The 15497-nt window shown below is 31.4% G+C and overlaps 1 protein-coding gene across 2 annotated transcripts in view; it reads right to left on the bottom strand.

Annotated features, from left to right (window-relative positions):
- The window catches only part of LOC129975151 (acyl-CoA Delta-9 desaturase-like), a 29393-nt gene extending 18951 nt beyond the window's left edge, over positions 1-10442 (bottom strand). The window contains exon 1 of one of the 2 annotated variants that reach the window (XM_056088113.1): positions 10358-10442. The gene's annotated coding sequence lies outside the window, so the exon portion shown is untranslated. The remainder of the gene's footprint in view (positions 1-10357) is intronic. The other variant, XM_056088112.1, reaches the window with a different exon arrangement.
- Between the last annotated feature and the right edge of the window lie 5055 nt (positions 10443-15497).

The raw sequence follows: 15497 nt of genomic DNA, 5'->3' as shown, positions 1-15497 counted from the left end.
AATTGCTAAGAGAAAACACTTTTGGATTGAAGAAAGTTTTCTTCCCAGTTTAAACGTGGTAAATATTTATTCCTTTTTTTAAAAAAAATAAATATGAAATTTCAACTCAGTTCAAATAAAAAAAGGAAAATAGAATATATAAATAAGAAAAAGATTGATTTCAAGACACAGGGATGTGGAAGCGTATTTAACAAAGATCCATGGGAAAAGAAAAGATCTCTGGGATCGTGGAGGTAGGACACTCGTATTCATCTAGAGAAAGCCAGCATTGAGCGCGGTGGAGTAAAAAAGAAATCACAGAAGTTCTTGTGAAATAGTACTCAGAGTCTCAAAAAGTCTCACAGTTATTTGTCTTTTCCTTTAAAATAAATCATCTATATCCATTCAAACCATAAAGAAGTTTCTTTGGCACTAAAAGCTGGGATATAGATGATGAATTGCAACGTAAATTGTTTAGTTCCCAATCTAGACGCAGATCCTGCAACTAAATAAACAGAAAATTCTATTTAAAAAGTATTTATTTCGTATACGAGTTCTGATATAAATTAAAGGGTAAAAATCTATTATGAATATCTTGATATTAAATTTTTTAATGCACGGTTGTAACATTTTTTGTTGCCTTATCTCATACAGTGTTTGGACACTTTTAATTAATAATTTCTTTACTGTTTATTATTACATATTCAATAAAATGAAACATACTTGCCTTATATCTGAATCAAGCTATTTCTAGATTCTTAAAAATGTGCAACCAAGCGAAAAAGCAAAGCTGTGATATCAAATGTACAGCTATTGATATCTACACTCATGTCCATAAATTAAGGATAATTCAGAGTTACGCGGAAATCGAACTCTAAAATGCATATATCATCCGAAAAATGACAACACGCATCTTCAACAATCATATGCAAATTGCAGGAGGCCACCAGATGACACCGATAGTACGTCACAATGACGAGAGTGTAAGAGAGTGATGTATAATAAATACAGGCAAAGAAGTAAAATTGTATGAAAGCGCTTTATAAGCCTTTCAGTGCAATAACCGCATAGTTATGACACAAAGGGTGCATTTGAATGATTTTTTACGTGGTAGAATTATCGGCTGTCTGAAATGTGGGCGTACCGTGCTGGAAGTATCCAAGATGATGGTAATGTGAGTAGTCGTTACAGTCCCCGAGTTACAACGCCGAATGAGGACTGGTATTTGGCAGTTACTGCCAAAAGAAACAGACCGAGCACAGCATCAGACCTGTCTCGTCAGCTCTTTTCAGTCACTGGTACGACAGTTTCACGGCAGACCGTGTACAGACGCTTAGGGCAGATTGGTCTATATGCTCGTAGGCCTGTCAGATGTGTTCCACTTAATGCTACTCACTGTCCCCTGCGGTTTGCCTGGAGGAGAGAGCCTGCATTGTGAACACACCGCAACAGTGGGCTTGTGTAATGTTTTCCGATGAGTCCAGGTTTAGCTTGGAGTCTGATTCTCATCGGACTTTAATATGGAGAGCGCCAGATACCCGTTACCACCATCACTGAATGACACCGTTTCAGTGGTGCAGGATTACTCGTTTGGGGAGGAATTTTTTTGGGTTCCAGAACTGACCTGCATGTTCATATTCGAACCATGATAGGCCAAATCTATCAGGACGTCATTCTGGAACAACATGCACATTTGTTTCGGGGCGCCTAGGGCGCAGAATTCGTGTTTATGGATGACAAAAGCCCTCTAGTCATCATAACATCGGATTGAAGAAGAGCAGTTCAATAGTAACAATATGAATTAATTTTTGTATAAGTGTTAGACTAAAACGTCAGAGTTCTATTCAAAGAGCGAAATTATTTTGTCTCGTAATCATTAGTGTATTTTATTCTGAAAGTATGGCAGTAGCGTTCTTTTGAAAACTCAATATGATATTTGAATGGCGATTAAAAATCATCAATCAAAAGTTTCAGTACTGATTTGAGGACCGAGATCCTGGTGCCTATTGATGACATCTTAACTTCAGGGTCGCAAAGCCCAAGATCGAATTCCTCTTCTACTACAAACCTACCATATTCATGGACTTGATGTTGTGAGCCATCAAGACAAATTTTGATGCAGTGCTAAAATTTGGGAGGAAAAGTTTATCTAAAAAGTCTTTCTTGTCATTGGAACAGGATTGGAAATTGCGGTGTTATTCCCAATATACCCTCGTGTAGATTTCGTTTGGGACGTTAACATAATTAAAGAGAACTTCTTTGAAAATAGTGAAGTAGTATGAATGATATAATAATTTGTATCTAAAAGGGTAACAAATGGAAAGTGTGATATGTTCCTGGTAATACAAATTTTCTTTGAAAGCCTAGAAATTAATCTCTTTGATCAATAAAAATCGAGTCCAATGACAGTTAACATAAATATTGCTAAAAATATGAGACAGATTGAGGGTAGTAAAATGTGTAATTCTCCATTTGAAATTAAATGCAAGCAATTATAATCATAAAAAAAATATTATTAAGATTATAACACATTTATTACAGCTATAATAAAAATATTTCTTTCGCCCAATTTTCAACTGTTATTGTAGCATTTCTTATTTACCAACATAAGTAGGAATTCTTTTGATTGATATTTTATTTTCCCCAGCTATGGATTTATAGCATAAATACCATTTTCCTGATCAAATTTTTTCGATTTTTTAGATACATATAATTTAAAAAGAAATTAGAGATTGCAGTTAAAGACCTTTCAAATATAAACACTACACAGGTTTTTTTATTAGAATATATATAAAGGCTTGTTTAATTAATGGCATTTAATATAAATCTACAGTTTCTATACGACCATTAAGGTTTATAAGGCAAACGTATACTTCAAAAAAGAAGATAATAACTATCAATGCTTTACAATTAAAAGTCCAATAATGTTGAAAACGACGCAAAACGTTTTTTAATGATATTTTCCTAAAATATTTTATTACAAAAACAATTTTTAAATCATTTAAAAATTAAAAAATATTATTTTAATGTTATTTTAATTATAACACACCATTTTTCTCTCTTTCCGTCGAATAAAAAAATAATTCACGATTGTGCCAATAAATTTCATTATTTAATATATATTGACTTATTTGAAGTTGCAAATTTTATACTTTTAAAATATGTTTCTAAGTGTACGTTCATTGAATGATGTGATGTATTTTTCCTTTATAAATTTTGCACTTTAAAATATTTTCGTCCTCCAATTTTAAAAATAAAATGATCACAAGAATATCAATTTTGCTTTTCTTTCTCAGCGGAACAGGAATGCAGTGTTAAGAACCTTTACTATTATATACCTGCTCAATTTATCTCAAAGTAGAGAAGAGAGTTTTAATGAATGTCAAGTGATTGCTTAGATCACATTGGCGAGAATTTGATGACCATTTGGGAAATTGATGATGAACTTGGTAAATTTAATCGACAAAAGAATTTTCAATATTAAGGTATATCTGTTAGGAACTAAGACGGAAAAATTCTCAACAAGCTTCCACATCCGGTCATGAGAGATATATAAGTAAAAGTACGTAAATCAGAATGAATGAGTCAAATGAATATTTTCTCTGATACTTGCTTTAGAAGAAATCTGTTTAGTTTCGCATTCTGAGCACTCTGTGTTATGCAGCTAATTAGTTAGATATTTGTTATTTACTAATATATAAAGGGATTCTAATTAAAGTACCACTTTCAAAATGCTGTAAAAAATATCAGAATGACTTCAGATTTAAAATGAATATACATGAATAAGGGGTAAAATATATAGCAAGAAAAAAATTCCAGTGTGTGTCATGAGATGGCGCTGTATGGGACATACTGAAGCGGATTCGCCAGCAAGTGACATTTTGAATCAAATGCGACAATTTGCGCATCGATTGGACATTAAACCTGCTGTACTGCTTAATGTTTATGAATATTTCGATTTTTTATGACTAGAGAATTGACTTCCAAATCATTTAATTGATATGGCATTATTAGTGAAATGCCCATTTGCCACTGCAAGGTTGTACCACATTGGATGGAAATGAATGGTTTGATTATCCTTAAGCCAATGAAATGCGATAAAAGCAACAATGAAAACAACAATGAAAATGAATTAATTGTCGTTAGACTTGCAATACATTTTTTTTATCAACAACATTTTTTGCTACAAGTTGACAAACAGCATGTTACACAACAGATCTGAGTGTCTGAGGGGTCACGTTGTGAATGCATTCCGTATACTATGCATTCAATTCAGCTAAATTTGTAATCAGGCCACTAAACACAACAATTTTAAGATAACCCCATAGCTAGACGTCAAAAGTATTTGGAAATTTATTGGAAAATGATGGTTGCTAATTCTATCAATTCCGAAATGCCCCTTAAACAGTTGCATGACCCGTATTGCAATGGAAAGAGGAGCCCTATCTTGCATGAGAGTAAATCTGTCCAGACATGCACGTAGTTGAAATTTAGGAATGACCTGGTTGCGCAAAAGACTCTCACATCGTTTACCACTGACAGCACAGTTAACGGAATCCGCATCTCGAAACCTCATCTCGAAAAGAATGCAGTTAACCCTCACCACACAATTAACTCTTCAGAATGAAGCTATTCTACTGGTGTATATGCGAATGGATTTTCCTTTTTCTATATATTGTAATTTTTTATATAGACAAATACTTGGATAGAAATAGGCTTCATTTATTCAAAAGCTGCACTATAGCCATTCATTGCCTATTTCCAAGAAATTATAGATTAAAAATATATTTTAATGGCAGGTCAGCCAAATGGAACTTCTGAAAATGTGTAATTTTTTATGGAGAATAATGCAGGGTGACTTGTAAAATTTTATGGACCGAGTTCACAGGCATGCCTAGAGATCGGGCTATTATCCGTCCACTACAGGTTTGCAAGCCCCTGCTAGTCTCTTTCTATAATTTCGTGGCCACATCTATTAACGTAGAAGCAACTGATTTCCTCACTATGCCAGATTTCACTTTGAAAGAACCTTTCTCTTCGATTGTTTTAATCGTTTTCTTCAGGCCTTTGACAGACACAGCCTTTTTTTACACTCTTTAATAACCGAAATTTCTCTAAAGTTACTGACGCGCTGTTCTTTTTGCCGTTCTTGTAAAATAGCTTCAGAAGAATAGCACGATCCTTCATTCAGAGACTCAAGAAAAGCTGCTTAGTTATAATATGAGGAGTACGCCAACTATCCAGCGTGTTTTTAACCATTGCAATGAGTCGTGCACATGAGTGTCTTTTAATTTGCATAGTATGCTGTCTGCAGAGCCATCTATTGATACATTTTGGAATCATTTTTCTTATTCCATACCATTTCCCCATTCCTCAAGCATATTCAATTAAAAACTGACGTCTTTCTGTCCAGTTGTTCTTATTTTAACAGCATTTTGAAACGGGATCTTTAATTATAATTCTTTTGTACATACAGGTCTTACGACACATAGAACTTCCTTTTATTAAGTACCTTGTTAAGAAATATTTTTTCACTTATATTATGTTTTGATCATTTTTATTACAAATCATATTTTCAAAAAAAAATGTGTTCTAAACCTTTATAATTATAATAAATTGATCGACTCGAAATATTTTTAATTATGTTGGTTTGAGATTGTAACGCAAATGAGTCATAATTTTTTTAAAAATCCATTTAGAGTTATTCTTTCTTGAATAAATTTTAATGCCAAATCCCGTACCCAAACTACTTTTAGATAAACCTTTACAAAATGAAAGCCTCTTTAGCTCAAATATATTTTCTAGCAGTTTTCAGTGAGGGTTTTAAACGTTTCAAATACTGCTATACCAATGCTGAATCTATTCATTTATGAAGAGTCTCTATGAACATAAAATTCCCAAGCTTTATGCACCTTACAGCAAATGAACTTGATGAAAAAACTTCTCTCACAAGATGCGCTGCGAACGCCTTCTTAAAGAAAGAGTATAATTAATATCTGTAGCCTTCAAAATATTATTTCTTGAAAAGAATATATGTCCACTGAAGCTGGCCGTCAGAAAGGTACTGATTTTAAGGAGATATTTTGAACCTGAACCAGAATCGGGTTCAGATGGGAAATTTTACAATATTTGCAAATTTTATTTTAAGAACCATCCTTTGTGAATTAAAAGAGGAAATACATATTGAAGAAATGATGTAATTGAAATTAAAATATTTGAAATAAATAAATGCCAATTAGCTTTTATACACAGTTGAGGTGCTAAGCAGGTAATTTTACCATCATTCCATATACCTTTCAATCAATTAATGTTCAAATGCATGTAAAATAAAATATAAACAATGCACAGACAGATGAAATAGAATAAAAATGCATCATAGTTTGCAATATTTGTTTAGCAGTTAAAATGACCACATTCCGCCTTTCTAGCTTTGCACATTAAAAACGTCAGCATGAATGAATAAAAACAGATTTGAATTCGACACACTTTATATGAATAATCAGAAAACTTTCATAAGCAAACAAGAAATCGAAGAAGTCACAAGTAAAGTACGAAAATTCCATGTGTGTGTTTGTGGCCAAATGACCTTTCCATTCTTGCCAATAGTATCATTCAGGAAAATAAATATTTGTTAATATACACTGGTAATTCATATGCACATGTTATAGTATGCAATTTATTCAAGAAGTTTTTAATTTGTGAAAGTAAAGATCAATGAGATCGCGAAAATCTTGAATCTGATATTTCCCATGTATTTTAAGGATTAAACAAGCTAATTTTATTTCTTTTGTTTAAATTTATAAATTTCAATGGAATAGATAATACAAAGAAACAATGTGAATAAAGGATTTTACATTGCATCGTTTATTTAAACTATTTTGTTTAATCTCATTATTTGCATCACTTTATATTGTTTAAATCTCAATATATATGAAAAATATTTGATGAAAAATTATAAATTTAACGTTTTTAAAAATGTATTAAAATTAGATCAAAATATTACATTAGATATACTGATATTATAAAATTAATTTTAAAGTGACATAAAAATCATATTTATTATTATAATAATTATGAGAATTATAGGGAGAACGAAAATATTCCTTAGTTTTAATTAATTCAAATTATAATTTAATTTTTAAGAAAATTGCTTTGAAGTTCGTTGTGCCACACTCAAAAGTATTTTATAATAAACTTATTTTTATGTGTGAAGATCTTTTATGCATAGCAACAAAAGGCACACAGGCATTTACATATTATCATTAAAAACAGAGATACTTAAATTTTTCCAAACTAGAATCAACTAATCAGTCGATTTTTTCTCTTGAGATCGGTCATTTTTTTATGAGTGACAGAAACAAGGACTTTACTCTAACCAGTTTTGACTGTAAAGAACTTTCCCTTCTCGCCAGCAGGGGCTTGTTGATTTCCTCTCGTTTTGACGGCAAGCAACGAACGCGTTTTATGCTCTTCTAACTTGTAAATATATTCTTAATCATGTAACATATAATCAAGTAACTATTAAATAATCTTCTAAAAGATAAGTTCCCCGTATTAATGAGTCATAGTCACTGAAAATTTGAGATTTTGAGAAAATTGAGAAATTTGAGATTTTTAGCTGCAACCAGATGGAGACAACAACATCAATATGTTAACAAAAAGATTCCAACCAACAAAACAATAAAGGTAAGCGTTTTTACTTGCCTATAATTTAGAGATTGTTCGTGTTGGAATAATGAGAATTAAATAAGATAACTATTTATAAGGAATGTTATTTTCTCTGAAAAAGACTATTTTTGTATGCATGTTCTTGAGAGTTGGTCTTTAAGATTAAAGCTAGTAGATTACAAGCTTTCCTTTTTTATGTCTTGAAATAAGATTCGTTTTCAAATTTAACTTTAAACATACATTTTAATTTTTCAAAAAGCTTTTATGAAGTGATTAATTTATTCTGAAATGACGTTATGTTAGTGCATCCCATCCATCGGTGAAAGAAAAAACTTTTTTTTGTTCTTCTAAAAATATATTTATAATATTTATTTTTAAGAAAAAGGAAATAATTTATAAATATTATAGTATTTTATTAATAATTTATTATTTTTTTTGGAATCATGTAATCATATTTTAAATCCACTGCCAAATGACACAATTAATATGAAATCATTCAATTAACTGAAAATTCATTTTTGAAAATAAATTAAATAGTGTAATGCATTAAGAACAAATACACATTTAAAATTTCAAAATTCTAGCATAACAGGAAATCTGAGCAAAACCGTTGAAGTTCTATAATTACATAAAACAACTACGAAAATAATCATTGTAATCAGATATTAAATATCTTATTAGTTAACTATCCTGTTACTTAGCCTTATTTGAAAGATTGAATAATTTGATTTAATTAACATCTAAACTTGCCTAAGAAATAATAGCTATCTGCTATACTCTGGGCTAAATTAAAGGTATGCTATATATAACATCTTAAGGAATTATTTACTTCTTAGCCTTTTTTCATTACGTATGATATAATTTGCACAAAGGGCCTAAAATCTGTGAAAAATGACAAAAAGCACCAAAATTAACCTTGAAAGCAGCCTGCGAATTTTAGTTTGTAATAGCATCTAAGCAGTTTATATTAAATTCTTGATAACACAATAAATTATATTTTAAATTAGGTCAGCAGCTTTTTATGTTAATCTAAAATGTTCGAGCTTTCATAAAAAATCGCGTTTTTACCAATTTACAAATATTTCTAGTTTATAATTTGTTTGAAGGAAATATAATGATATCTTTCAAGAAAGAATGGAAGGTAATATGTTCCGTAACTGTTCAATATTTTCAATAGTTGAAAGATGATATGCATATTTGCAAGTTACAATCAGCACCCATGAATGTAGAATCTCGAAAAAAGAGACTGAAGAGCTTCTGTATTCACAATGTACTAGTATTGGTTGTGGTTTAACCTGCGTATGTTATTTTCTTCTTGTAGAATTTTATGCAAAAAAAAGCTTTAAGATATCCACAGGTAATGCAACATGTTACATACAAATTCTAATGTAGAAAGTGATTTATTACTTATTGAGAAATAATGATTTAGGCTCAATAACATTCATGCACATCAGTATATTTCCTCATATCACATCCGAAATGAAGACGTTTCTCAGAACTCTTAATGAAGAACGATAGATCAGCACTGCTCAAAGGTATGGTCCCCTCACTCATTCGGGATAAAACCCATTGAGTTAAACCCATTTATGTTGATGATGAACGCATCGAACAAGCATTTTAGTCCAGAGATGATGTGCTTGTAAACAGTTCCCTGCTTAAAATTAAAGGTTTTCCAAGGATGTCACCGACTTGCTTGCGTGTAGTGACATGCATTTTAACTAATTATTTTTTGTTTGCCGAAAATAAAATCCTCCTTCATAGTTGTAGCACACACAGTCAAATAAATTATTTATTTCCAATTTTATAAATTTTTAAAAATTTATGGGATATTCTGTGTAAAGAAATAACTTTTCTCTGTAACAAACATTTTTAAATAATCAGCCAGTTTTACAAAATCTTTGGATAATTTGATATATTCTTGTCGTTGTTCAATGTGTGATATTTACACAGACATTTTGTCAATAAAATTAACTATATATTTAATTTCCAGGGAAACTAACAAATATTTTCCTCACTTTTCTTAGTATTTCGGAACAAATTTTCTTAAAAAATCTTATTGATTAGCTTGGACTTATATGGTGAAAAAATCGCTTCCTCAGGTTTATTTATATAGTTTATATATGGAGCCATTAGAATACCCAGATTCATATTTAATTGTTTGCATAATGTTATAATCACAATTTACATTAATTTTAGTAGAATTCATTGAAAATTCGGCTTTGGTAATATAAAAGTTTAAAAAAACTGATAATATCTGTACTGCTCTGATTTTGTTTTAAAAAGTTCATATTTAAAACGTAAATGGAATGTATTTATTTTAGTTTACAATTTTCGTACATGGAATTCAATATATGAAACATAAAACATTTATTTGTTCAGATGAAAATGAAAAATAAAAATTGTGCTGGGATATTTTTGTAAATTATACTTTAATTAAATCATATTTAAGCAACTATGAGCATTAAATAAGCACTCTTGTACATTTTCCTAAATATATATTGTTTTTGTACGTATTATACTAATCATACTAAATAGCATTTTAGCAAATTTATTTAAGAAACATTCGTAATTACAATAAAAAAAACCCTCATGAAATGAAAGGAATGAAGTTTCGTTGGAATGACGGAATAGTTCAGCATTATATTAAATTTTTATATGCAATACATTTAAAAACATTTTTGGAAAAAAATTAAATTGAGAACTTACTTACTTTTAAAAAAAAATTACAAACCAGATATCAAAGTGTTAGCTTCGAAAATTCAAAGTTTTTAAAAATCACATTATTTATATATACTCCTACCTTTCAATTTTCATCGTAGGCGGCGAGCAGCTGATCACTTTTGTTATTCATACAGTTCATATTTTCCTGCAAACATATAAAAGGACTCATACCGAAATTCTTCATTAGATAGGAAATTCACATTTATTACTTTTAACGTGTCTATATACAAATATATAGACACGTTATATAGATAGTTAAACATAATGGCAAAATTCAAAGGAAATAAAAACAATATTATCAAAATCTCTGCAGAAGAAGACTATAACCATCTCTGTCGAAAAACAAACAACTTGTAAAGAGAAATGACGAATCAAAATAAAACTCTTAGTGGTTCAGTTAGATAATACTTTAAAGCTCAAACATTTTTTTAAAAAAATAAGGTTATATTGATGTGATAGCAAGATATAATGTGGCGGTGGAGTATATTATTTCATGCATATTATATTATTTCGTATATTATATTATTTCGGTGGGGTATATTATTTCGTAACTCACACGTCTTTTGACGACTTTAAGAGCATTTTTTTTGTTTGCATTTTATCGTTGCAATAGAATTAAGAATAAATTTTAGAAATAAAATAAGGATAAATTAATTAAACATAAAGCATTATTATCTACAAATATCCTTCAGTTTTTTTTCCAAAAGTGCATTTTCTTACTTATGAAATATAAAAACATATGATAATAAAAATAAAGTTCGGATTTTAAGTTCGAATCTTGGAATTAGTGTTTATTTATTATTATTATTTTGTAAACCTTTATATAAAGCATATGAAAATTATCATGAAGTCTTCAAAGAATGGGAAGCTATTTTAGCTACAAAAATCTTAAAAATTCAAGCTTAGTTTTTTTTATAATTATTAATAAAATAATTTAAATTTATTTATTAAAGTAAAATTGGACATGCTTTTATTTGCTTTTTAGCTTACCCAAAATATTTTTACAAACTTTGTAAAAATTGCCGCATTGAAAAGAGGCAGGCGACTGCCCATGGTCGAATGGTCATAGCACTGGTCTCTTAATCAAGAGATTGTAAGTTCGAATCCCGCTAGAGACAATGCGATTCACAGTCTGTGTAAATATATAATTCCTTTATTTCATGTTCCAGAAGATTCTGGGCATTTCTTTAGTTTACCAGACAAGTGCTCTGGACTTTTCTAATTGTCTCCAGAAAAGTATTCTGTAACTTTCTCTGTTAGTATAAAAGCAGAAGATCTGTCATTCACTGTGTTCTGAGTTGAGTTAATAGATTAGTTTAGCTCTACTTCTTGTATGTGTCATTGAGTTCCATACTAAGATATAGTGCAATATCAAATAAGGTATAGTGGCTCGAAAAACCGAAAGAAATCTAATGAAAAGGTTCAAAAAATGTATCGTTAAAATTTATTATTTTGCCAGCATAAAATTTAAAACTTCTCTAATTACCATGTCGGAAACAAGGACTGGAAAGACCTTTCCCTTCCCGCCACCAGGGGTATGTTTACTTGCTCTCGGTTTGGCGGCAAACCAACGAACGCGTTTCTGTATTCTTTTCTAATTTGTAAATACATTCTTAATTATGTAACATGTAATCAGGTAGCTATTAAATAATCTTCTTCTTAAAGATATGTTCCCCGTATTAATGAAATCATAATCACTGAACCTGCCACTAATTAGAAATTTGAGATTTTCACTGTAACCAGATGGAGACAGCAACATCAATAAGCGTAAGCGAACAAAGAAATTCCAAAAACAAACAAAAAAGGTAAGCGATTTTACTTGCCTATAATTTAGACATTGTTCGTGTTGGAATATTATTTGGCATACCTGTCGGCATAATTGGTGTGGTTTATTCTAATTTAGAGCTGAAAAATATATATTAGAATTTTGAACTGATTTATTATTGAATTTATATACTAGTGAATCTTACTGAATATAAATCCCGAACTGTTCAATTCTAAAAATGGACGATAAAACTGGCAGGTTAAGAAAGAAACGGGGAGTATCGAGAACATCTGTTACTAAAATTTGTAAAACTATTGAAACAGAACTAACGAAAAACAGATGTAAATGTCGATGCGTTAGAAGAAATGTTAGAGAAGCTTGCTGTTGAGTCAAGCGAATTAAAGAATCTAGATTCACAAATTGAAGAATTCGTTTCCGAGGACGAAAAGAAGTAAAAGAAGTAGCGGAATACACCCGAGAAATTATAAGTTGGAAATTTAGAGTGACCAAAAAAATACGCGAACGAACAAAAATGTTGATTCTTTGAATGTTCCAAGTTCATGTTATAAAGAATCATCGAACATTAAATTGCCAAAACTTGCGATATTTGAATTCTATGGGCAATCAAGTTTATGGCTTTCATTTTGGAACTCCTTTGAATCATCCATGAAAATGATTCACTAAGTGAAGACAGTAAATTTAATTACTTAAAAGCATACCTAGGTGATTCTGCCCTTAGTACCATAGAAGAATTTGCGTTAACAACAGAAAATTACGAAATCGCCATAAAATTACTTAAAGAACGTTTCGGAAGATCAGATGTTCTCATTAATACCAATTTGAATAATTTACTGCATATCTGCCAGTTAAAGAACTCAGATGATATTGTATCACTCCGAAAAATGTTTGCTATCATACAGACAGAAATTCGATCTCTTGAATCTCTTAATGTTTTGAAGGAAATCTACGAAAACCTATTTTGCCCAGTCCTATTAAAATGCCTACCCCCCCTTCTCGTTTTAGAATATAATAAAAGCAGGAAATCGGATAATATGAAATAGATGAATTGCTCGACTTCCTGTCTCTTCAGCTGAAAGCAAAAGAACGATCGTTAATGTATGCTTCTCCCGTGAGTTCGAAAAAAGTAAAGTATTCATACCCCCCCCCCCGTTGCGTTATGACTAATCGAGCGGAAAAATAAATAATCCTAGATGTTTCACTGCAAAGAGATTTAGCAATTCAGATTTTATCAGTTCTGAATTAAAAATAAAAACACCTGAATGCTTATTCTGCAATAAATTTCACGATGTTGTTGATTGTGAATACGTACGTACTTTTAAGTTTGGAAGAGCGGAAATGTATATTGCTAAAAACGCTGCGTGTTTTATTTGTGCAAAGCCATTTTATGTAGCTCAATTTTGTTGGTCAAAAATAGTTTGTACTCTCTGTGGTAAAAAACATTTATCCATATTATGCAATCAAGGCAATTCTGTTCCGAAAAATAATACCCATTTGAATGAAAGTAAGGATGAGAATAATTTTTTAAATTAAAATTTCGCGTTGGCGAATAATTTATGTTCACAGGAGGTTTATCTCCAGACTAATTGTTAGCGTCGAAAATAATGATTTAAAACACCATGTTAGATCGATCATTGATCTAGGGAGCCAGAGGTCGTATGTCAGCAAATACGTGGCGGGTCTTGGGGAACAAACGGTAACTCATGGACTTTTCGAAGGGCTGAAAAGGCGGGAAAACCACAAGAAGTATTCCATTAAATTGCGTAATACAGAGAATAATTTCTCATCTAATGTAGAAGTAATGGATCAGAATAAAATTTGCTCTTCTCTTCCCAAATTAGAAGATCCTGAAAATATCGAAGAATTTAAACAATTGGGTATATTTGCTAGTGATATTTGCTTGAATGAAAATCTTTGTTTGTATGAAAACGATCCCAAGGAAATTAACATATTATTAGGGGCAGATACGGCAGCCAGATTGTTTACAGAGGAAATTAAAAATCTTTCGCCTGATCTAATCGCGATGAACATCAAGTTAGGATGCACAGTTATTGAAGATCGGGAATTAATAAAAACGACAGTTTCAGCACGCTAATGTCTCTACTTGTCAACGACGTAAATATATCGGATTTGAGGCTTGATACATTGGATATCAATGACCTTGCGGAAATTCAAAGTAGAAAAGAACTATAAGAAGCAGCTAAGGAACATTTTGAACGCAGTTTAACACGAGATAACGAGGGGCACTACATTGTCACTCTACCGTGGATATATGATCATCCACCTCTTAATGATGGCAGAAAGATAGCTGAACGAAGACTTAACATTTGTATTAAAGCCTTAGAACGTGCCGAAAAGCTGGTCGATTATGATGATGTTTTTTGTGAGTAGCTGAGGGAGGGTATTATTGAAGATGTTGATCCTACGCAAGAAATCAAAGAAAGGCAGCATTTCTTACCTCACCATCCTGTCTTCAAGGAGAATTCGACGACCAAAAGTCGACCCGTTTTTGATGGTTCAGCTAAAGAAAAGATTACACCTTCTATTAATGACTGCTTCGAAAAGGGACCAAATCTTGTGGAACTCATTCCATCTCTCATAAATCGTTTCATGTTGGAAAATATGGAGTAATATCTGACATCAAGAAGGCCTTTCTGCAAATTGGATTAGAAGAACGAGATAGACCATATCTCAGATTTTTATGGAAGGGTAGAGGAAAAGAAGGAAATATCAAGATCCTGCAGCACAAAAGAGTTGTGTTCGGAATCTCCTCCAGTCCTTTCCTTCTGGGAGCTACATTAGAACTTCATTTTAAAAATGCTCCAGATCATCTCAAGGAAAAAGCCCAACAACTTATGAGGACCTTCTACGTTGATAATTGTGTTTTCAGCGTCAACAGAAAATAAGAACTCGCTAGGTTTATTTCGGAATCGTAAGTACTATTATCTACTGCCAAGTTTGAACTTCGAGGGTGGGAGCATTCTCCTACTGAAGACAAAACTGAAGTAAGGTAAAAAATACCGAAAGGTTCCGGTTCTTGGACTTCTGTGGAATTTGCCAAAGGACACTATATCTCTAGATTTGAAAAGTTTATGAAAGATTATAAAGGACCTATTACAAAAAGAAAAATCCTGTCAACCGTTCATCGAATCTTAGATCCGATCGGATTTTCTTGTCCTGTGACTATAGAGCCCAGATCTGTGTTGCAGGAATTCTGGGAATTGGGATTGTCCTGGGATGCTGAACTCCCTCTGCTGATGACTGAAAGATTTGAACGCTGGAAGTTTGAAGCTTCCGAAATTGAATGCTCCTGAAATACCAAGATGTGTACGTGAGGACTTTGCAG

The sequence above is a fragment of the Argiope bruennichi genome, chromosome 7 (assembly GCF_947563725.1).
Source record: "Argiope bruennichi chromosome 7, qqArgBrue1.1, whole genome shotgun sequence".
NCBI classification, from domain to species: Eukaryota; Metazoa; Arthropoda; class Arachnida; order Araneae; family Araneidae; genus Argiope; species Argiope bruennichi.
This window is presented reverse-complemented; position numbering and strand designations above follow the sequence as displayed.